Source organism: Petromyzon marinus (genome assembly GCF_048934315.1).
Source record: "Petromyzon marinus isolate PM22_M1 ecotype Great Lakes invasive population chromosome 80 unlocalized genomic scaffold, UKy_Petmar_22M1.pri1.0 chr80_unloc.1, whole genome shotgun sequence".
NCBI classification, from domain to species: Eukaryota; Metazoa; Chordata; class Hyperoartia; order Petromyzontiformes; family Petromyzontidae; genus Petromyzon; species Petromyzon marinus.
In genome coordinates, this window is record NW_027422629.1 from 653735 (window position 1) to 677187 (window position 23453).

A 23453-nucleotide genomic window follows, 5' to 3' on the forward strand; every position below is an offset into this window, starting at 1 on the left:
GTGTGAGTGAGTCTGTGTCTCTCTGTGTGAGTGAGTCTGTGTGCCTCTCTGTGTGAGTGATTCTGTGTCTCTGTGTGTGAGAGTCTGTGTGTCTCTCTGTGTGAGTGAGTCTGTGTCTCTCTGTGTGTGTGAGTCTGTGTCTCTCTGTGTGAGTGAGTCTGTGTCTCTCTGTGTGAGTGAGTCTGTGTCTCTCTGTGTGAGTGAGTGTCTCTCTGTGTGTGTGAGTCTGTGTGTCTCTCTGTGTGAGTGAGTCTGTGTGTCTCTCTGTGTGAGTCTGTGTCTCTCTGTGTGTGTGAGTCTGTGTCTCTCTGTGTGAGTGAGTCAGTGTCTCTCTGTGTGAGTGAGTCTGTGTGTCTCTCTCTGAGTGAGTCTTTATGTCTCTCTGTGTGAGTGAGTCTGTGTCTCTCTGTGTGAGTGAGTCTGTGTCTCTCTGTGTGAGTGAGTCTGTGTGCCTCTCTGTGTGAGTGATTCTGTGTCTCTGTGTGTGAGAGTCTGTGTGTCTCTCTGTGTGAGTGAGTCTGTGTCTCTCTGTGTGTGTGAGTCTGTGTCTCTCTGTGTGAGTGAGTCTGTGTCTCTCTGTGTGAGTGAGTCTGTGTATCTCTCTGTGTGAGTCTGTGTCTCTCTGTGTGTGTGAGTCTGTGTGTCTCTCTGTGTGAGTGAGTCTGTGTGTCTCTCTGTGTGAGTCTGTGTCTCTGTGTGTGTGTGAGTCTGTGTGTCTCTCTGTGTGAGTCTGTGTGTCTCTCTGTGTGAGTGAGTCTGTGTCTCTCTGTGTGAGTGAGTCTGTGTGTCTCTCTGTGTGAGTGAGTCTGTGTCTCTCTGTGTGAGTGAGTCTATGTCTCTCTGTGTGAGTGAGTCTGTGTCTCTCTGTGTGAGTGAGTCTGTGTGTCTCTCTGTGTGAGTGAGTCTATGTCTCTCTGTGTGAGTGAGTCTGTGTCTCTCTGTGTGAGTGAGTCTGTGTGTCTCTCTGTGTGAGTGAGTCTGTGTCTCTCTGTGTGTGTGAGTCTGTGTCTCTCTGTGTGAGTGAGTCTGTGTCTCTCTGTGTGAGTGAGTCTGTGTATCTCTCTGTGTGAGTCTGTGTCTCTCTGTGTGTGTGAGTCTGTGTGTCTCTCTGTGTGAGTGAGTCTGTGTGTCTCTCTGTGTGAGTCTGTGTCTCTCTGTGTGTGTGAGTCTGTGTGTCTCTCTGTGTGAGTCTGTGTGTCTCTCTGTGTGAGTGAGTCTGTGTCTCTCTGTGTGAGTGAGTCTGTGTGTCTCTCTGTGTGAGTGAGTCTGTGTCTCTCTGTGTGAGTGAGTCTATGTCTCTCTGTGTGAGTGAGTCTGTGTCTCTCTGTGTGAGTGAGTCTGTGTGTCTCTCTGTGTGAGTGAGTCTATGTCTCTCTGTGTGAGTGAGTCTGTGTCTCTCTGTGTGAGTGAGTCTGTGTGTCTCTCTGTGTGAGTGAGTCTGTGTCTCTCTGTGTGAGTGAGTCTATGTCTCTCTGTGTGAGTGAGTCTGTGTCTCTCTGTGTGAGTGAGTCTGTGCCTCTCTGTGTGAGTGAGTCTGTGTCTCTCTGTGTGAGTGAGTCTGTGCCTCTCTGTGTGAGTGAGTCTGTGTCTCTCTGTGTGTGTGAGTCTGTGTCTCTCTGTGTGTGTGAGTCTGTGCCTCTCTGTGTGAGTGAGTCTGTGTGTCTCTCTGTGTGAGTGAGTCTGTGTCTCTCTGTGTGAGTGAGTCTATGTCTCTCTGTGTGAGTGAGTCTGTGTCTCTCTGTGTGAGTGAGTCTGTGTCTCTCTGTGTGAGTGAGTCTGTGTCTCTCTGTGTGAGTGAGTCTGTGTCTCTCTGTGTGAGTGAGTCTGTGTGTCTCTCTGTGTGAGTGAGTCTGTGTGTCTCTCTGTGTGAGTGTGTCTCTCTGTGTGAGTGAGTCTGTGTCTCTCTGTGTGAGTGAGTCTGTGGCTGTCTGTGTGAGTGAGTCTGTGTCTCTCTGTGTGAGTGAGTCTGTGTCTCTCTGTGTGAGTGAGTCTATGTCTCTCTGTGTGAGTGAGTCTGTGTCTCTCTGTGTGAGTGAGTCTGTGCCTCTCTGTGTGAGTGAGTCTGTGTGTCTCTGTGTGAGTGAGTCTGTGTCTCTCTGTGTGAGTGAGTCTGTGTCTCTCTGTGTGAGTGAGTCTATGTCTCTCTGTGTGAGTGAGTCTGTGTCTCTCTGTGTGAGTGAGTCTGTGTCTCTCTGTGTGAGTGAGTCTGTGTCTCTCTGTGTGAGTGAGTCTGTGCCTCTCTGTGTGAGTGAGTCTGTGTCTCTCTGTGTGTGTGAGTCTGTGTCTCTCTGTGTGTGTGAGTCTGTGCCTCTCTGTGTGAGTGAGTCTGTGTGTCTCTCTGTGTGAGTGAGTCTGTGTCTCTCTGTGTGAGTGAGTCTATGTCTCTCTGTGTGAGTGAGTCTGTGTCTCTCTGTGTGAGTGAGTCTGTGTCTCTCTGTGTGAGTGAGTCTGTGTCTCTCTGTGTGAGTGAGTCTGTGTCTCTCTGTGTGAGTGAGTCTGTGTGTCTCTCTGTGTGAGTGAGTCTGTGTGTCTCTCTGTGTGAGTGTGTCTCTCTGTGTGAGTGAGTCTGTGTGTCTCTCTGTGTGAGTGAGTCTGTGTGTCTCTCTGTGTGAGTCTGTGTCTCTCTGTGTGAGTCTGTGTCTCTCTGTGTGAGTGAGTCTGTGTGTCTCTCTGAGTGAGTGAGTCTGTGTGTCTCTCTGTGTGAGTCTGTGTCTCTCTGTGTGAGTGAGTCTGTGTGTCTCTCTGTGTGAGTGAGTCTGTGTGTCTCTCTGTGTGAGTGTGTCTCTCTGTGTGAGTGAGTCTGTGTCTCTCTGTGTGAGTGAGTCTGTGTCTCTGTGTGAGTGAGTCTGTGTCTCTCTGTGTGAGTGAGTCTGTGTCTCTCTGTGTGAGTGAGTCTGTGTCTCTCTGTGTGAGTGAGTCTGTGTCTCTCTGTATGAGTGAGTCTGTGTGTCTCTCTGTGTGAGTGAGTCTGTGTCTCTCTGTGTGAGTGAGTCTGTGTCTCTCTGTGTGAGTGAGTCTGTGTCTCTCTGTGTGAGTGAGTCTGTGTCTCTCTGTGTGAGTGAGTCTGTGTCTCTCTGTGTGAGTGAGTCTGTGTATCTCTCTGTGTGAGTCTGTGTCTCTCTGTGTGTGTGAGTCTGTGTGTCTCTCTGTGTGAGTGAGTCTGTGTGAGTCTGTGTCTCTCTGTGTGTGTGAGTCTGTGTGTCTCTCTGTGTGAGTCTGTGTGTCTCTCTGTGTGAGTGAGTCTGTGTCTCTCTGTGTGAGTGAGTCTGTGTGTCTCTCTGTGTGAGTGAGTCTGTGTCTCTCTGTGTGAGTGAGTCTATGTCTCTCTGTGTGAGTGAGTCTGTGTCTCTCTGTGTGAGTGAGTCTGTGTGTCTCTGTGTGAGTGAGTCTGTGTGTCTTTCTGTGTGAGTGAGTCTGTGTCTCTCTGTGTGAGTGAGTCTATGTCACTCTGTGTGAGTGAGTCTGTGTCTCTCTGTGTGAGTGAGTCTGTGTCTCTCTGTGTGAGTGAGTCTGTGTCTCTCTGTGTGAGTGAGTCTGTGCCTCTCTGTGTGAGTGAGTCTGTGTCTCTCTGTGTGTGTGAGTCTGTGTCTCTCTGTGTGTGTGAGTCTGTGCCTCTCTGTGTGAGTGAGTCTGTGTGTCTCTCTGTGTGAGTGAGTCTGTGTCTCTCTGTGTGAGTGAGTCTATGTCTCTCTGTGTGAGTGAGTCTGTGTCTCTCTGTGTGAGTGAGTCTGTGTCTCTCTGTGTGAGTGAGTCTGTGTCTCTCTGTGTGAGTGAGTCTGTGTCTCTCTGTGTGAGTGAGTCTGTGTGTCTCTCTGTGTGAGTGAGTCTGTGTGTCTCTCTGTGTGAGTGTGTCTCTCTGTGTGAGTGAGTCTGTGTCTCTCTGTGTGAGTGAGTCTGTGGCTGTCTGTGTGAGTGAGTCTGTGTCTCTCTGTGTGAGTGAGTCTGTGTCTCTCTGTGTGAGTGAGTCTATGTCTCTCTGTGTGAGTGAGTCTGTGTCTCTCTGTGTGAGTGAGTCTGTGCCTCTCTGTGTGAGTGAGTCTGTGTCTCTCTGTGTGAGTGAGTCTGTGTGTCTCTCTGTGTGAGTCTGTGTCTCTCTGTGTGTGTGAGTCTGTGTGTCTCTCTGTGTGAGTGAGTCAGTGTCTCTCTGTGTGAGTGAGTCTGTGTGTCTCTCTCTGAGTGAGTCTTTATGTCTCTCTGTGTGAGTGAGTCTGTGTCTCTCTGTGTGAGTGAGTCTGTGTCTCTCTGTGTGAGTGAGTCTGTGTGCCTCTCTGTGTGAGTGATTCTGTGTCTCTGTGTGTGAGAGTCTGTGTGTCTCTCTGTGTGAGTGAGTCTGTGTCTCTCTGTGTGTGTGAGTCTGTGTCTCTCTGTGTGAGTGAGTCTGTGTCTCTCTGTGTGAGTGAGTCTGTGTATCTCTCTGTGTGAGTCTGTGTCTCTCTGTGTGTGTGAGTCTGTGTGTCTCTCTGTGTGAGTGAGTCTGTGTGTCTCTCTGTGTGAGTCTGTGTCTCTGTGTGTGTGTGAGTCTGTGTGTCTCTCTGTGTGAGTCTGTGTGTCTCTCTGTGTGAGTGAGTCTGTGTCTCTCTGTGTGAGTGAGTCTGTGTGTCTCTCTGTGTGAGTGAGTCTGTGTCTCTCTGTGTGAGTGAGTCTATGTCTCTCTGTGTGAGTGAGTCTGTGTCTCTCTGTGTGAGTGAGTCTGTGTGTCTCTCTGTGTGAGTGAGTCTATGTCTCTCTGTGTGAGTGAGTCTGTGTCTCTCTGTGTGAGTGAGTCTGTGTGTCTCTCTGTGTGAGTGAGTCTGTGTCTCTGTGTGTGTGTGAGTCTGTGTCTCTCTGTGTGTGTGAGTCTGTGTCTCTCTGTGTGAGTGAGTCTGTGTATCTCTCTGTGTGAGTCTGTGTGTCTCTCTGTGTGAGTGAGTCTGTGTGTCTCTCTGTGTGAGTCTGTGTCTCTCTGTGTGTGTGAGTCTGTGTGTCTCTCTGTGTGAGTCTGTGTGTCTCTCTGTGTGAGTGAGTCTGTGTCTCTCTGTGTGAGTGAGTCTGTGTCTCTCTGTGTGAGTGAGTCTGTGTGTCTCTCTGTGTGAGTGAGTCTGTGTCTCTCTGTGTGAGTGAGTCTATGTCTCTCTGTGTGAGTGAGTCTGTGTCTCTCTGTGTGAGTGAGTCTGTGTGTCTCTCTGTGTGAGTGAGTCTATGTCTCTCTGTGTGAGTGAGTCTGTGTCTCTCTGTGTGAGTGAGTCTGTGTGTCTCTCTGTGTGAGTGAGTCTGTGTCTCTCTGTGTGAGTGAGTCTATGTCTCTCTGTGTGAGTGAGTCTGTGTCTCTCTGTGTGAGTGAGTCTGTGCCTCTCTGTGTGAGTGAGTCTGTGTCTCTCTGTGTGAGTGAGTCTGTGCCTCTCTGTGTGAGTGAGTCTGTGTCTCTCTGTGTGTGTGAGTCTGTGTCTCTCTGTGTGTGTGAGTCTGTGCCTCTCTGTGTGAGTGAGTCTGTGTGTCTCTCTGTGTGAGTGAGTCTGTGTCTCTCTGTGTGAGTGAGTCTATGTCTCTCTGTGTGAGTGAGTCTGTGTCTCTCTGTGTGAGTGAGTCTGTGTCTCTCTGTGTGAGTGAGTCTGTGTCTCTCTGTGTGAGTGAGTCTGTGTCTCTCTGTGTGAGTGAGTCTGTGTGTCTCTCTGTGTGAGTGAGTCTGTGTGTCTCTCTGTGTGAGTGTGTCTCTCTGTGTGAGTGAGTCTGTGTCTCTCTGTGTGAGTGAGTCTGTGGCTGTCTGTGTGAGTGAGTCTGTGTCTCTCTGTGTGAGTGAGTCTGTGTCTCTCTGTGTGAGTGAGTCTATGTCTCTCTGTGTGAGTGAGTCTGTGTCTCTCTGTGTGAGTGAGTCTGTGCCTCTCTGTGTGAGTGAGTCTGTGTGTCTCTGTGTGAGTGAGTCTGTGTCTCTCTGTGTGAGTGAGTCTGTGTCTCTCTGTGTGAGTGAGTCTATGTCTCTCTGTGTGAGTGAGTCTGTGTCTCTCTGTGTGAGTGAGTCTGTGTCTCTCTGTGTGAGTGAGTCTGTGTCTCTCTGTGTGAGTGAGTCTGTGCCTCTCTGTGTGAGTGAGTCTGTGTCTCTCTGTGTGTGTGAGTCTGTGTCTCTCTGTGTGTGTGAGTCTGTGCCTCTCTGTGTGAGTGAGTCTGTGTCTCTCTGTGTGAGTGAGTCTGTGTCTCTCTGTGTGAGTGAGTCTGTGTCTCTCTGTGTGAGTGAGTCTGTGTGTCTCTCTGTGTGAGTGAGTCTGTGTGTCTCTCTGTGTGAGTGTGTCTCTCTGTGTGAGTGAGTCTGTGTGTCTCTCTGTGTGAGTGAGTCTGTGTGTCTCTCTGTGTGAGTCTGTGTCTCTCTGTGTGAGTCTGTGTCTCTCTGTGTGAGTGAGTCTGTGTGTCTCTCTGAGTGAGTGAGTCTGTGTGTCTCTCTGTGTGAGTCTGTGTCTCTCTGTGTGAGTGAGTCTGTGTCTCTCTGTGTGAGTGAGTCTGTGTCTCTGTGTGAGTGAGTCTGTGTCTCTCTGTGTGAGTGAGTCTGTGTCTCTCTGTGTGAGTGAGTCTGTGTCTCTCTGTGTGAGTGAGTCTGTGTCTCTCTGTGTGAGTGAGTCTGTGTCTCTCTGTGTGAGTGAGTCTGTGTGTCTCTCTGTGTGAGTGAGTCTGTGTCTCTCTGTGTGAGTGAGTCTGTGTCTCTCTGTGTGAGTGAGTCTGTGTCTCTCTGTGTGAGTGAGTCTGTGTCTCTCTGTGTGAGTGAGTCTGTGTCTCTCTGTGTGAGTGAGTCTGTGTATCTCTCTGTGTGAGTCTGTGTCTCTCTGTGTGTGTGAGTCTGTGTGTCTCTCTGTGTGAGTGAGTCTGTGTGAGTCTGTGTCTCTCTGTGTGTGTGAGTCTGTGTGTCTCTCTGTGTGAGTCTGTGTGTCTCTCTGTGTGAGTGAGTCTGTGTCTCTCTGTGTGAGTGAGTCTGTGTGTCTCTCTGTGTGAGTGAGTCTGTGTCTCTCTGTGTGAGTGAGTCTATGTCTCTCTGTGTGAGTGAGTCTGTGTCTCTCTGTGTGAGTGAGTCTGTGTGTCTCTGTGTGAGTGAGTCTGTGTGTCTCTCTGTGTGAGTGAGTCTGTGTCTCTCTGTGTGAGTGAGTCTATGTCTCTCTGTGTGAGTGAGTCTGTGTCTCTCTGTGTGAGTGAGTCTGTGCCTCTCTGTGTGAGTGAGTCTGTGTCTCTCTGTGTGAGTGAGTCTGTGCCTCTCTGTGTGAGTGAGTCTGTGTCTCTCTGTGTGTGTGAGTCTGTGTCTCTCTGTGTGTGTGAGTCTGTGCCTCTCTGTGTGAGTGAGTCTGTGTGTCTCTCTGTGTGAGTGAGTCTGTGTCTCTCTGTGTGAGTGAGTCTATGTCTCTCTGTGTGAGTGAGTCTGTGTCTCTCTGTGTGAGTGAGTCTGTGTCTCTCTGTGTGAGTGAGTCTGTGTCTCTCTGTGTGAGTGAGTCTGTGTCTCTCTGTGTGAGTGAGTCTGTGTGTCTCTCTGTGTGAGTGAGTCTGTGTGTCTCTCTGTGTGAGTGTGTCTCTCTGTGTGAGTGAGTCTGTGTCTCTCTGTGTGAGTGAGTCTGTGGCTGTCTGTGTGAGTGAGTCTGTGTCTCTCTGTGTGAGTGAGTCTGTGTCTCTCTGTGTGAGTGAGTCTATGTCTCTCTGTGTGAGTGAGTCTGTGTCTCTCTGTGTGAGTGAGTCTGTGCCTCTCTGTGTGAGTGAGTCTGTGTGTCTCTGTGTGAGTGAGTCTGTGTCTCTCTGTGTGAGTGAGTCTGTGTCTCTCTGTGTGAGTGAGTCTATGTCTCTCTGTGTGAGTGAGTCTGTGTCTCTCTGTGTGAGTGAGTCTGTGTCTCTCTGTGTGAGTGAGTCTGTGTCTCTCTGTGTGAGTGAGTCTGTGCCTCTCTGTGTGAGTGAGTCTGTGTCTCTCTGTGTGTGTGAGTCTGTGTCTCTCTGTGTGTGTGAGTCTGTGCCTCTCTGTGTGAATGAGTCTGTGTGTCTCTCTGTGTGAGTGAGTCTGTGTCTCTCTGTGTGAGTGAGTCTATGTCTCTCTGTGTGAGTGAGTCTGTGTCTCTCTGTGTGAGTGAGTCTGTGTCTCTCTGTGTGAGTGAGTCTGTGTCTCTCTGTGTGAGTGAGTCTGTGTCTCTCTGTGTGAGTGAGTCTGTGTGTCTCTCTGTGTGAGTGAGTCTGTGTGTCTCTCTGTGTGAGTGTGTCTCTCTGTGTGAGTGAGTCTGTGTGTCTCTCTGTGTGAGTGAGTCTGTGTGTCTCTCTGTGTGAGTCTGTGTCTCTCTGTGTGTGTGAGTCTGTGTCTCTCTGTGTGAGTGAGTCTGTGTGTCTCTCTGTGTGAGTGAGTCTGTGTGTCTCTCTGTGTGAGTGTGTCTCTCTGTGTGAGTGAGTCTGTGTCTCTCTGTGTGAGTGAGTCTGTGTCTCTGTGTGAGTGAGTCTGTGTCTCTCTGTGTGAGTGAGTCTGTGTCTCTCTGTGTGAGTGAGTCTGTGTCTCTCTGTGTGAGTGAGTCTGTGTCTCTCTGTGTGAGTGAGTCTGTGTGTCTCTCTGTGTGAGTGAGTCTGTGTCTCTCTGTGTGAGTGAGTCTGTGTCTCTCTGTGTGAGTGAGTCTGTGTCTCTCTGTGTGAGTGAGTCTGTGTCTCTCTGAGTGAGTCTGTGTCTCTCTGTGTGAGTGAGTCTGTGTCTCTCTGTGTAAGTGAGTCTGTGTGTCTCTCTGTGTGAGTCTGTGTCTCTCTGTGTGAGTGAGTCTATGTCTCTCTGTGTGAGTGAGTCTGTGTCTCTCTGTGTAAGTGAGTCTGTGTGTCTCTCTGTGTGAGTCTGTGTCTCTCTGTGTGAGTGAGTCTGTGTGTCTCTCTGTGTGAGTGAGTCTGTGTGTCTCTCTGTGTGAGTGAGTCTGTGTCTCTCTGTGTGTGTGAGTCTGTGTCTCTCTGTGTGAGTGAGTCTGTGTGTCTCTCTGTGTGAGTGAGTCTGTGTGTCTCTCTGTGTGAGTGAGTCTGTGTCTCTCTGTGTGTGTGAGTCTGTGTCTCTCTGTGTGAGTGAGTCTGTGTGTCTCTCTGTGTGAGTGAGTCTGTGTGTCTCTCTGTGTGAGTGAGTCTGTGTCTCTCTGTGTGAGTGAGTCTGTGTCTCTCTGTGTGAGTGAGTCTGTGTGTCTCTCTGTGTGAGTGAGTCTGTGTGTCTCTCTGTGTGAGTGAGTCTGTGTCTCTCTGTGTGTGTGAGTCTGTGTCTCTCTGTGTGAGTGAGTCTGTGTCTCTCTGTGTGAGTGAGTCTGTGTGTCTCTCTGTGTGAGTGAGTCTGTGTCTCTCTGTGTGAGTGAGTCTGTGTCTCTCTGTGTGTGTGAGTCTGTGTCTCTCTGTGTGAGTGAGTCTGTGTGTCTCTCTGTGTGAGTGAGTCTATGTCTCTCTGTGTGAGTGAGTCTGTGTGTCTCTGTGTGAGTGAGTCTGTGTCTCTCTGTGTGAGTGAGTCTGTGTCTCTCTGTGTGAGTGAGTCTGTGTCTCTCTGTGTGAGTGAGTCTGTGTGTCTCTCTGTGTGAGTGAGTCTGTGTCTCTCTGTGTGAGTGAGTCTGTGTGTCTCTGTGTGAGTGAGTCTGTGTCTCTCTGTGTGAGTGAGTCTGTGTGTCTCTCTGTGTGAGTGAGTCTGTGTCTCTCTGTGTGAGTGAGTCTGTGTCTCTCTGTGTGAGTGAGTCTGTGTGTCTCTCTGAGTGAGTCTGTGTGTCTCTGTGTGAGTGAGTCTGTGTCTCTCTGTGTGAGTGAGTCTGTGTGTCTCTGTGTGAGTCTGTGTCTCTCTGTGTGAGTGAGTCTGTGTCTCTCTGTGTGAGTGAGTCTGTGTGTCTCTCTGTGTGAGTGAGTCTGTGTGTCTCTCTGTGTGAGTGAGTCTGTGTCTCTCTGTGTGAGTGAGTCTGTGTCTCTCTGTGTGAGTGAGTCTGTGTCTCTCTGTGTGAGTGAGTCTGTGTGTCTCTCTGTGTGAGTGAATCTGTGTGTCTCTCTGTGTGAGTGAGTCTGTGTGTCTCTCTGTGTGAGTGAATCTGTGTGTCTCTCTGTGTGAGTGAGTCTGTGTGTCTCTCTGTGTGAGTGAGTCTGTGTGTCTCTCTGTGTGAGTCTGTGTCTCTCTGTGTGAGTGAGTCTGTGTCTCTCTGTGTGTGTGAGTCTGTGTCTCTCTGTGTGAGTGAGTCTGTGTCTCTCTGTGTGAGTGAGTCTGTGTCTCTCTGTGTGAGTGAGTGTCTCTCTGTGTGTGTGAGTCTGTATGTCTCTCTGTGTGAGTGAGTCTGTGTGTCTCTCTGTGTGAGTCTGTGTCTCTCTGTGTGTGTGAGTCTGTGTGTCTCTCTGTGTGAGTGAGTCAGTGTCTCTCTGTGTGAGTGAGTCTGTGTGTCTCTCTCTGAGTGAGTCTTTATGTCTCTCTGTGTGAGTGAGTCTGTGTGTCTCTCTGTGTGAGTCTGTCTCTCTGTGTGAGTGAGTCGTTGTCTCTCTGTGTGATTGAGTCTCTGTCTCTCTGTGTGAGTGAGTCTGTGTGTCTCTCTGTGCGAGTGAGTCTGTGTGTCTCTCTGTGTGTGTGAGTCTGTGTCTCTGTGTGAGTGAGTCTGTGTGTCTCTGTGTGAGTGAGTCTATGTCTCACTGTGTGAGTGAGTCTGTGTCTCTCTGTGTGAGTGAGTCTGTGTCTCTCTGTGTGAGTGAGTCTGTGTCTCTCTGTGTGAGTGAGTCTGTGTCTCTCTGTGTGAGTCTGTGTCTCTCTGAGTGAGTGAGTCTGTGTGTCTCTGTGTGAGTGAGTCTGTGTCTCTCTGTGTGAGTGAGTCTGTGTCTCTCTGTGCGAGTGAGTCTGTGTCTCTCTGTGTGAGTGAGTCTGTGTCTCTCTGTGTGAGTGAGTCTGTGTCTCTCTGTGTGAGTGAGTCTGTGTGTCTCTCTGTGAGTGAGTCTGTGTGTCTCTGTGTGAGTGAGTCTGTGTGTCTCTCTGTGTGAGTGAGTCTGTGTCTCTCTGTGTGAGTCTGTGTCTCTCTGTGTGAGTGAGTCTGTGTCTCTCTGTGTGAGTGAGTCTGTGTGTCTCTCTGTGTGAGTCTGTGTCTCTCTGTGTGAGTGAGTCTGTGTGTCTCTCTGTGTGAGTGAGTCTGTGTCTCTCTGTGTGAGTGAGTCTGTGTCTCTCTGTGTGAGTGAGTCTGTGTCTCTCTGTGTGAGTGAGTCTGTGTGTCTCTGTTTGAGTGAGTCTGTGTCTCTCTGTGTGAGTGAGTCTGTGTCTCTCTGTGCGAGTGAGTCTATGTCTCTCTGTGTGAGTGAGTCTGTGTCTCTCTGTGTGAGTGAGTCTGTGTGTCTCTCTGTGTGAGTCTGTGTCTCTCTGTGTGAGTGAGTCTGTGTCTCTCTGTGTAAGTGAGTCTGTGTGTCTCTCTGTGTGAGTCTGTGTCTCTCTGTGTGAGTGAGTCTATGTCTCTCTGTGTGAGTGAGTCTGTGTCTCTCTGTGTAAGTGAGTCTGTGTGTCTCTCTGTGTGAGTCTGTGTCTCTCTGTGTGAGTGAGTCTGTGTGTATCTCTGTGTGAGTGAGTCTGTGTCTCTCTGTGTGAGTGAGTCTGTGTGTCTCTCTGTGTGAGTGAGTCTGTGTCTCTCTGTGTGAGTGAGTCTGTGTCTCTCTGTGTGAGTGAGTCTGTGTCTCTCTGTGTGAGTGTGTGTCTCTCTGAGTGAGTCTGTGTGTCTCTCTGTGTGAGTGAGTCTGTGTCTCTCTGTGTGAGTCTGTGTCTCTCTGTGTGAGTGAGTCTGTGTCTCTCTGTGTGAGTCTGTGTTTCTCTGTGTGTGTGAGCCTACCAGGTAGAGTGGACTCGCCACTGCCGCACCGGTGACCCCACCGGTGACCCCACCGGTGACCCCACCGGTGACCCCGCCGGTGACCCCACCGCTGACCCCCCGGCCGACCGGATTCGCCGCTCCATGGCGTCGAAGGCGCCCAGCCGCACGCCGTTCATGGCCAACTGGTAGAGGAGCGACGGAGCGAGGCCCTCTCTGGAGCGAGCTCAGCCCCTCGGAGCGAGCGATTACCACAAGCGCGTGGAACACGTGGCGGTAGTGGACCTGGTCGGGTGGTGGCGTGGGTGGGTGGGTTAGTGGGTGGGTGAGTGGGTGGGTGGGTGAGTGGGTGGGTGGGTGGGTGAGTGAGTGGGTGGGTGATTGAGTGAGTGAGTGGGTGGGTGAGTGAGTGGGTGGGTGATTGAGTGAGTGGGTGGGTGAGTGAGTGGGTGGGTGATTGAGTGAGTGAGTGGGTGGGTGAGTGAGTGGGTGGGTGAGTGGGTGGGTGAGTGAGTGGGTGAGTGTGTGGGTGGGTGAGTGAGTGAGTGAGTGGGTGGGTGAGTGGGTGGGTGATTGATTGAGTCGGTGGGTGAGTGGGTGGGTGGGCGAGTGTGTGGGTGGGTGAGTGGGTGGGTGGGTGGGTGTGTGGGTGGGTGAGTGTGTGGGTGGGTGAGTGTGTGGGTGGGTGAGTGGGTGGGTGAGTGAGTGTGTGAGTGAGTGTGTGGGTGGGTGGGTGAGTGAGCGAGTGGGTGGGTGGGTGAGTGGGTGGGTAATTGAGTGTGTGGATGGTCCGGCAAAACAACCCCCTACCTCCTCGCGGTGCCGGACGGGCAACTCTGTCGTGGACAGTGGGGGGGAGGTCCAATTCCGATTGGCCCTTACCCTCATGGCGTCTGTGACCACCACAGGGGCTAAACGGGGGCTCTGGACGGGTGCGAGGGGCTGGTAACCCCTCCACCTTCAAAAATTTACCTCGAAACCACAAATTAAAAATGGAACTAATAAGCTTGTGCCGGAGGCCCCGGGGGGCCAGGCGTCTATGACGTCTCCTGGCCAAACCCCAATTGGCGGCGCCAGGAGATTGAATCTCCACCCTCGGGGCTCCTCCAGAAACAATGAAAAGCCACTACGTGTGGCCACGTGGAATGTTCGAACGCTCACTGCGGAGGAGAGGCTGCCACTCCTCTGTCGGGAGCTGGACCGGTTCCGCCTGGATCTCTGCGGTATTCAGGAGGTCCGGTAGACCGGTTCTGGCTCCTGCCACCATGAGGGGTGGACAGTCCTCTACTCGGGGCAGCAGATTGCCAAACAACAGGGTGTGGCTCTTCTTTTGAACAAAAGAATGAAGGGGGCTTGGGAGCGTGGCGGTGAGGTGTGGGAAGCTGTAAGCCCCAGGCTACTTTGGGCTCGCCTTCCCATCAACCGGAGGCGAGGAGTGGTGGTCGTGGTTACTTATGCCCCCACCGAAGACGAACATCCGTGGAGGGATGCAGGCAAAGCCGATGAGTCAGATGCCTTCTATGACCTCCTGTCACAGGTGCTGGCTAAAGTGACCTCGGGATTGTCATCTTGTTGGATGACTTCAATGCCCGAGTTGGTCATGATGCTGGCACCTGATCTGGAGTGATTGGAGGGCATGGGCCAGATCAGCTCAATAACAACGGTAGAAGGCTGCTAGATTTTTGTGCAGCCCATGGGCTTGTAATTACCAACACGCTGTTCCAGCATCGGCGCATCCACACAACATCATGGATGCATGCCGGGTCCACGCAAGAACATCTGCTGGACTACATAGTGACGGACCAGTGGATGCGAGCCCATGTCCTTGACACCAGGACCTACCGTGGAGCTGATCTGCCCTCTGACCATCGACTAGTCATCTGTAAGATGCGCCTGCCATTCTTCCATTCCAGTGGTGGGTGTACACCCAGGACCCCATTCCAACCTAAAGTGGCCTGGTCTCAGTTATCTGATGAAAGTTGCAAGCGAGAATTTCATCATCGCTTATGGCTGGGGTTGGCATCATCCCCCACTCATCCTGATGTCGAGGGTAAATGGGTGAGGTTTAGGACTGTGACTAATGCAGCTGCAATGGCTGCTTTGGGTACGTGGTCTAGACCTCCCCAGAGACCCTGGCTGACAGAGGAGGTGTTCAGGATGGTTGAAAAAAAGCGACAGGCCCACTCTCATCGGCTACAGAATGCCACGTCAGAGAATGAGGAGGCTTACCGCAGCCTTCGCTCGGAGGTTCGGAGAGCCGTGAGGCGATGCAAGGATGGGTGGTGGTCGCGGGTTGCTGAGGAGATGGAGTCTGCCTCAGTGGCCCGCGATCACAAATCTCTAATTAACTCCATCGAAAAAGTAACCTGCAGCGCCACACCTATTACCATCATTAGGGGAAAAAACGGTGATCCAATCTCCGACCCCCAGGAACAGGTTTGCAGATTTTGCTGAGCATTTCTGTGAGGTCCTGGGGGAGGGAAAATCCCTCAGCCTGGAAAACATCGTGGCACAAAGTGAGGATGACCCTGCTGAGGCTGCGGTGCCTCAAATATTGGAAGAAGAAGTCACCCCCTATGAGTGGCTGGCTGAGGTGCCATCTGTTGAGGAAGTACTGAAGGCGATCCGGAGTCTGAGACCAGGAAAGGCACCGGGCAGAGATGATCTCCCAAGCGAAATGGTGAGGGAGGGTGGCGTTTGTGCACAGACTGCCCTACATGACATCATAATAACAGTCTGGACCACTGGACGGGTTCCGCAGGATTGGAAGGATGCCCTGGTGGTCCCCCTCTTTAAGAAGGGGGACCGCACAGACTGTAACAACTACAGGGGCGTCTCACTCCTCAGTGTGCCGGGAAAGGTCCTGGCAAGGATTATTCAACATCGCCTTGCCAGGCACGCTGAGGAGAGGCTGGCGGTGCCCCAATGCGGTTTCAGGAAAGGGCGGTCCTGCACAGATGCCATATTTTCTGTCCGTGTGCTACAGCAGAGGAGTAGGGAATTCCAGCAAGACCTACATCTCTGCTTTATTGACCTGGTCAAGGCCTATGATGCCATCAGTAGGCCTGGGCTCTGGGTTGTTCTTCATGCTTTTGGAGTCCCTGACCCTCTGCTCACGATCATTAAGGACCTTCATGATGGTGAGCGTGCCCAGGTAAAACTACGTGGCCGGGAGTCAGAGCCATTCTCTGTACACCTTGGGGTGCGACAGGGATGTCCTCTGGCTCCCACATTATTTAACATCTATTTTGACCATAGTTCGTGAAGCCTTCAATAGCTGTACTGGGGGAATCTCCATCTGGTACAGATATAATGGGAGGCTGATCGATGCCCGGGTGCGGTCAAGGGATGGCTCCCTATTGCTCAACCATGTTATGTATGCCGATGATTTGGTAATAGCTGCTAATTCAGAGGAGGAGTTGGAGACGCTGCTGCTGAGACTGGAGCGTGCCACTAAGAGATGGGGCCTTACCATCAGCCCCACCAAAACTAAGCACCTGCCTGGGTATTTTGTACCATCGGACACTCCACCCCCACAACTCCCAATCGGTGATGGGGCAGTTGTGGAGAGAGTGAAGAGTTTCCCATACCTGGGCAGTGTGCTTATGACCGGCTCCAGTTTAACAGCAGAGGTCTCACTCAGAATCAGCCGAGTGGCAATATCTTTTCATCGGTTGCGTAACGCTGTGTGGAAGCTACCTGGTCTGTCGCTCCACACGAAGCTTCAGGTCTTCTTGGCCACGGTCATTCCCTCCCTTCTCTAAGCTTGCAAAACGTGGACCCTCCTAATGGAACATCTTCACCGGTTAGAAACATTTAGGCTAGCCTGCCTACGATCCATCCTGGGTTTAACCAGGCTGGATTGTGTGAGGAGCTCACAAATCTTTGAAAGATCTCGGCAAGGTCTCATCAGTGAGCTCCTCCGGTAGGCAAGGCTGCGTTGGCTGGGTCATGTAGCCTGCATGCACAGCCACCGCATGCCGAAACAGCTTTTGTTCGGCCGGATCGAGAAAGCTAAACGGGCGCGGCACGGGCTAGAGATGAGATGGAGTGATGTGGTACGGGAGGACGTGGAGCTGAGTGGACTTGCCGATGACTGGTACCAGCGGTGTCAAGATCGGCCTCTGTGGAGGAGGCTCGTGAAGGATGCTACTGGGCAGTTGGAGGCAGTCGCCCTCCAACAACAGCGGAGGGCGGAGGAGCGACGCTCACAACAACGAGCGGAGCGCCGGGTGGCTAAAGCACAGCGAGTTGGCACAGTAGGGGGCACAGGTGGTGCATCAGCCAGTCATCTCAGTCAGTCGACCCGTGGCACCTGGGTCTGCCCAGTGACCTCCTGCCAGCGGGCGTTCGACACTTCACGTGGCCTCAAGGTGCACATGGCCTGGCACAAGCGTCGTGGTGACGTCACCGCCACTTAGTGGCGAATGGCGGTTGTTGTTGTATGTGTGTGTGGGTTGGTGTGGTGAGTTTGTGGGTGAGTGTGTGAGTATCAGCGTGTGAGTGTGCGTATTAGTGTGTGAGTGTGAGTATCAGTGTGTCAGTGTGAGTATCAGTGTGTGAGTATCGGTGTGTGAGTGTGAGTATCAGTGTGTGAGTATCGGTGTATGAGTGTGAGTATCAGTGTGTGAGTATCAGTGTGTCAGTGTGAGTATCAGTGTGTGAGTATCAGTGTGTGAGTGTGAGTATCGTGTGTGAGTGTGAGTATCAGTGTGTGAGTATCAGTGTGTGAGTATCAGTGTGTGAGTATCAGTGTGTGAGTGTGAGTATCAGTGTGTGAGTATCGGTGTGTGAGTATCAGTGTGTGAGTGTGAGTATCAGTGTGTGAGTATCGGTGTGTGAGTATCAGTGTGTGAGTGTGAGTATCAGTGTGTGAGTATCAGTGTGTGAGTGTGAGTATCAGTGTGTGAGTATCGGTGTGTGAGTGTGAGTATCAGTGTGTGAGTGTGAGCATCAGTGTGTAAGTGTGAGTATCGGTGTGTGAGTGTGAGTATCAGTGTGTGAGTGTGAGTATCAGTGTGTGAGTATCGGTGTCTGAGTATCAGAGTGTGAGTATCAGTGTGTGAGTATCGGTGTGTGAGTGTGAGTATCGGTGTGTGAGTGTGAGTATCAGTGTGTGAGTATCGGTGTGTGAGTGTGAGTATCAGTGTGTGAGTATCGGTGTGTGAGTATCAGTGTGTGAGTATCAGTGTGTGAGTATCGGTGTGTGAGTGTGAGTATCAGTGTGTGAGTATCAGTCTGTGAGTATCAGTCTGTGAGTATCAGTGTGTGAGTATCAGTGTGTGAGTATCGTGTGTGAGTGTGAGTATCAGTGTGTGAGTATCAGTGTGTGAGTATCAGTGTGTGAGTATCAGTGTGTGAGTGTGAGTATCAGTGTGTGAGTATCGGTGTGTGAGTATCAGTGTGTGAGTGTGAGTATCAGTGTGTGAGTATCGGTGTGTGAGTATCAGTGTGTGAGTGTGAGTATCAGTGTGTGAGTATCAGTGTGTGAGTGTGAGTATCAGTGTGTGAGTATCGGTGTGTGAGTGTGAGTATCAGTGTGTGAGTGTGAGCATCAGTGTGTAAGTGTGAGTATCGGTGTGTGAGTGTGAGTATCAGTGTGTGAGTGTGAGTATCAGTGTGTGAGTATCGGTGTCTGAGTATCAGAGTGTGAGTATCAGTGTGTGAGTATCGGTGTGTGAGTGTGAGTATCGGTGTGTGAGTGTGAGTATCAGTGTGTGAGTATCGGTGTGTGAGTGTGAGTATCAGTGTGTGAGTATCGGTGTGTGAGTATCAGTGTGTGAGTATCAGTGTGTGAGTATCGGTGTGTGAGTGTGAGTATCAGTGTGTGAGTATCAGTCTGTGAGTATCAGTCTGTGAGTATCAGTGTGTGAGTATCAGTGTGTGAGTGTGAGTATCAGTGTGTGAGTGTATCAGTGTGTGAGTATCGGTGTGTGAGTATCAGTGTGTGAGTGTGAGTATCAGTGTGTGAGTATCAGTGTGTGAGTATCAGTGTGTGAGTGTGAGTATCAGTGTGTGAGGATCAGTGTGTGAGTGTGAGTACCTGGTACGTGAGTACCTGGTACGTGAGTACCTGGTACGTGAGTACCTGGTACGTGAGTGAGTACCTGGTACGTGAGTGAGTACCTGGTACGTGAGTGAGTACCTGGTATGTGCCCCGCGCCTTGAGCTCGCCCTGTACCTGCATGCGAGTCTTCACCACATCCAGCGGGTTGTGAGTATCGGTGTATCAGTGTGTGAGTGTGAGTATCAGTGTGTGAGTATCGGTGTATCGGTGAGTGAGTGTGTGTATCAGTGTGTGTGTGAGTATCGTTGAGTGAGTACCTGGTACGTGAGTGAGTACCTGGTACGTGAGTACCTGGTACGTGAGTGAGTACCTGGTACGTGAGTGAGTACCTGGTATGTGAGTGAGTACCTGGTACGTGAGTGAGTACCTGGTACGTGAGTATCTGGTACGTGAGTGAGTACCTGGTACGTGAGTGAGTACCTGGTACGTGAGTACCTGGTACGTGAGTACCTGGTACGTGAGTACCTGGTACGTGAGTACCTGGTACGTGAGTGAGTACCTGGTACGTGAGTGAGTACCTGGTACGTGAGTGAGTACCTGGTATGTGCCCCGCGCCTTGAGCTCGCCCTGTACCTGCATGCGAGTCTTCACCACATCCAGCGGTTGTGAGTATCGGTGTATCAGTGTGTGAGTGTGAGTATCAGTGAGTGTGAGTATCGGTGTGTGAGTATCAGTGAGTGTGTGAGTATCGGTGTATCAGTGTGTGAGTGTGAGTATCAGTGAGTGTGAGTATTGGTGTGTGAGTATCGGTGAGTGTGAGTATTGGTGTATCAGTGTGTGAGTATCAGTGTGTGAGTGTGAGTATCGGTGAGTGAGTACCTGGTACGTGAGTGAGTACCTGGTACGTGAGTGAGTACCTGGTACGTGAGTACCTGGTACGTGAGTGCCTGGTACGTGAGTGCCTGGTACGTGAGTGAGTACCTGGTACGTGAGTGAGTACCTGGTACGTGAGTACCTGGTACGTGAGTGAGTACCTGGTACGTGAGTGAGTACCTGGTATGTGCCCCGCGCCTTGAGCTCGCCCTGAACCTGCATGCGAGTCTTCACCACATCCAGCGGTTGTGAGTATCGGTGTATCAGTGTGTGAGTGTGAGTATCGGTGAGTGTGAGTATCGGTGTGTGAGTATCAGTGAGTGTGTGAGTATCGGTGTATCAGTGTGTGAGTGTGAGTATCAGTGAGTGTGAGTATTGGTGTGTGAGTATCGGTGAGTGTGAGTATTGGTGTATCAGTGTGTGAGTGTAAGTATCGGTGTGTGAGTATCGTTGTGAGTACCTGGTACGTGAGTACCTGGTACGTGAGTACCTGGTACGTGAGTGAGTACCTGGTACGTGAGTGAGTACCTGGTACGTGAGTACCTGGTACGTGAGTGAGTACCTGGTACGTGAGTGAGTACCTGGTACGTGAGTGAGTACCTGGTACGTGAGTACCTGGTACGTGAGTGAGTACCTGGTACGTGAGTACCTGGTACGTGAGTGAGTACCTGGTACGTGAGTGAGTACCTGGTACGTGAGTACCTGGTACGTGAGTGAGTACCTGGTACGTGAGTGAGTACCTGGTACGTGAGTACCTGGTACGTGAGTGAGTACCTGGTACGTGAGTGAGTACCTGGTATGTGCCCCGCGCCTTGAGCTCGCCCTGAACCTGCATGCGAGTCTTAACCACATCCAGCGGGTTGTGAGTATTGGTGTATCAGTGTGTGAGTGTGAGTATCAGTGAGTGTGAGTATCGGTGAGTGAGTGTGTGTATCAGTGTGTGTGTGAGTACCTGGTACGTGAGTACCTGGTACGTGAGTACCTGGTACGTGAGTACCTGGTGAGTGAGTACCTGGTGAGTGAGTACCTGGTAAGTGAGTACCTGGTACGTGAGTACCTGGTGAGTGAGTACCTGGTGAGTGAGTACCTGGTACGTGAGTACCTGGTACGTGAGTACCTGGTACGTGAGTGAGTACCTGGTACGTGAGTGAGTACCTGGTACGTGAGTGCCTGGTACGTGAGTGCCTGGTACGTGAGTACCTGGTACGTGAGTGAGTACCTGGTACGTGAGTGAGTACCTGGTACGTGAGTACCTGGTACGTGAGTGAGTACCTGGTACGTGAGTACCTGGTACGTGAGTACCTGGTACGTGAGTACCTGGTACGTGAGTACCTGGTACGTGAGTACCTGGTACGTGAGTGAGTACCTGGTACGTGCCCCGCGCCTTGAGCTCGCCCTGAACCTGCATGCGAGTCTTCACCACATCCAGCGGGTTGGTTACCAGGCACGCAACACTGGCTGAGATTCCTCCCAGCAGGAAGTCCATCGCTCACCACTCACTCACCACTCAATCATACACTCACTCACCACTCACTCACCCACTCACACTCACTCACCACTCACTCACCGGCTCACTCATTCACTCACCACTCGCTCACTCACTCACCCACTCACTCACTCACACTCTCACTCAATCATACACTGGCTCACTCACTCACCACTCGCTCACCACTCGGACACTCACTCGCTCACCACTCACTCGCTCACCACTCAATCATACACTCGCTCACTCACTCACAACTCAATCATACACTCGCTCACCACTCACCACTCACTCACCACTCACCACTCAATCATACACGCACTCACTACTCACTCACCACTTGCTCACTCACTCACTCACCACTCACTCACCACTCACTCACCACTCGCTCACCACTCACTCACTCACTACTCACTCACTCACCACTCAATCATACACTCACCACTCACTCACTCACCACTCAATTATACACTCACTCACTCACCACTCACTCACTCACCACTCAATTATACACTCACTCACTCACCACTCACTCACTCACCACTCAATCATACACTGGCTCACTCACCACTCACTAACCACTCACTCACCACTCACTCACTCACCACTCACTCACTTACCACTCACCCACTCACTCCCTCACCACTCACCCACTCACCACCCACTCACCACTCACTCACTCACCACTCAATCACTCACTCACCACTCAATCATACACTCGCTCACCACTCACCACCCACTCACCACCCACTCACTCACCACCCACTCACTCACTCACCACTCACCCACTCACCACCCACCCACTCTCTGTCTCCTCTCTCTCTCTGTTCCGTGTCTCCGTCTCTCTCTCGCCACCGGTCTGTCACCTCGGCTGTGCCCCTCCCCCCTCCCCCCCCGTGTCTCTGTCCCCCTCCCACCACCCACGTGACCTCCCCCCGTGTCTCTCTGTCCCCCTCCCACCACCCACGTGACTCCCACCCCCCTCTCTGTCCCCCTCCCACCACCCACGTGACTCCACCCCCTCCCACCACCCACGTGACCCCCCCCGTGTCTCTCTGTCCCCCTCCCACCACCCACGTGACTCCCCCCCACCCTCCCCCCGTGTCTCTCTGTCCCCCTCCCACCACCCACGTGACTCTCCCCCCCCCCGTGTCTCTGTCCCCCTCCCACCACCCACGTGACTCCCCACCCCACCCCCCGTGTCTCTCTGTCCCCCTCCCACCACCCACGTGACTCCCCCCTCCCCCCGTGTCTCTCTGTCCCTCCCACCACCCACGTGACTCCCACCCCCCTCTCTGTCCCCCTCCCACCACCCACGTGACTCCACCCCCTCCCACCACCCACGTGACTCCCCCCCCCCCCACCGTGTCTCTCTGTCCCTCCCACCACCCACGTGACTCCCCCCCCCCTCCCCCCCCACGTGACTCTCTGTCCCCCTCCCACCACCCACGTGACTCCACCCCCTCCCACCACCCACGTGACTCCCCCCTCCCCCCCACGTGTCTCTCTGTCCCCCTCCCACCACCCACGTGACTCCACCCCCTCCCACCACCCACGTGACTCCCCCCCCACCCCTCCCCCCCCACGTGACTCTCTGTCCCCCTCCCACCACCCACAATGCTATCGAGACAAGAACACACTGTGAGTTGTACAGTGGTGACAAGTACAGTACGTATACTGTACACACATACAGTGCAGATGATGGGTGTAAGATGCCGATGTAAGTGGATGGCAAAGACGTACCACTTTAGGATTAAATCGATATTCCAATAGCGAAATGCCAAGGTCATTGTCAAACACGAACATGGTTTATCGGTCGAAGAATCGGCCTCAAGAGAAACTGTCATTGACGATCCGGACTTGTGCACCAGTCACGTGGTTAATGGCGACTCTGTTGAGGATTACTGTGTGTGGCGCCACGTGCTCTTGGCTTTCACAGATTGACCGCTCTAAATGTGCTTGCCCTCGATTTGGAGCGCCTGCCCCACGTCCTTCATTTCGCGTGGGCAACAGACGCCTGCCGCTGTGTATTTGTGGAGTCTGCGTCTCTCTCTCTCTCTCTCATCATCATCATCACGGTGGACTATGAGATGTTGACTACCTCGCCTGGTATACAGGAGGTATGTGTCTCTCATCATCATCACCACGGTGGACTAGGAGATGTTGACTACCTCGCCTGGTATACAGGAGGTCTGTGTCTCTCTCTCTCATCATCATCATCATCACGGTGGACTATGAGATGTTGACTACCTCGCCCGGTATACAGGAGGTCTGTGTCTCTCTCTCTCATCATCATCATCATCACGGTGGACTATGAGATGTTGACTACCTCGCCCGGTATACAGGAGGTCTGTGTCTCTCATCATCATCACCACGGTGGACTAGGAGATGTTGACTACCTCGCCTGGTCTACAGGAGGTCTGTGTCTCTCTCATCATCATCATCACGGTGGACTAGGAGATGTTGACTACCTCGCCTGGTGTGCAGGAGATCGTGGGTTCGATCCCGACCCTGACGATGCGTGCTGCTGCTGCTGTATATTTGAAGTCTGCGTCTCTCATCATCATCACGGTGGGCTAGGAGATGTTGACTACCTCGCCGGGTGTGCAGGAGATCGTGGGTTCGATCCCGACCCTGACGATGCCTGCTGCTGCTGCTGTAGATTTGAAGTCTGCGTCTCTCTCTCATCATCATCACCACGGTGGACTATGAGATGTTGACTACCTTACCTGGTGTACAGGAGATCGTGGGTTCGATCCCGACCCTGACGATGCCTGCTGCTGCTGCTGTAGATTTGGAGTCTGCGTCTCTCTCTCATCATGATAACGGTGGCTAGGAGATGTTGACTATCTCGCCTGGTGTGCAGGAGATCGTGGGATCGATCCCGACCCTGACGATGCCTGCTGCTGCTGCTGTATATTTGAAGTCTGCGTCTCTCTCTCATCATCATCATCATCACGGTGGCTAGGAGATGTTGACTACCTTACCTGGTGTACAGGAGATCGTGGGATCGATCCCGACCCTGACAATGCCTGCTGCTGCTGTATATTTGAAGTCTGCGTCTCTCTATCATCATCATCACGGTGGACTAGATGTTGACTACCTCGCCTGGTGTGCAGGAGATCGTGGGTTCGATCCCGACCCTGACGATACCTGCTGCTTCTGCTGTGTATTTGGAGTCTGCGTCTTCTCTCCCCTTGATGGTCGCTGTGTGAAATTTAATCCGGGCTCTCCCCTGGTTCTTTGCCTCCACGGTGGCTGGGTATGCACGTGGCCACGTGGCTCAAGGATTTGTGAGCTCCTCACACAACGCAGCCTGCGGGTTTATACCCAGGATGGATCGTAGGCA

At 52.1% G+C, this 23453-nt stretch overlaps 1 pseudogene; it reads right to left on the reverse strand.

Moving 5' to 3' along the window:
- The window catches only part of LOC142908329 (solute carrier family 25 member 35-like), a 67576-nt pseudogene extending 46602 nt beyond the window's left edge, over nt 1-20974 (reverse strand).
- Between the last annotated feature and the right edge of the window lie 2479 nt (nt 20975-23453).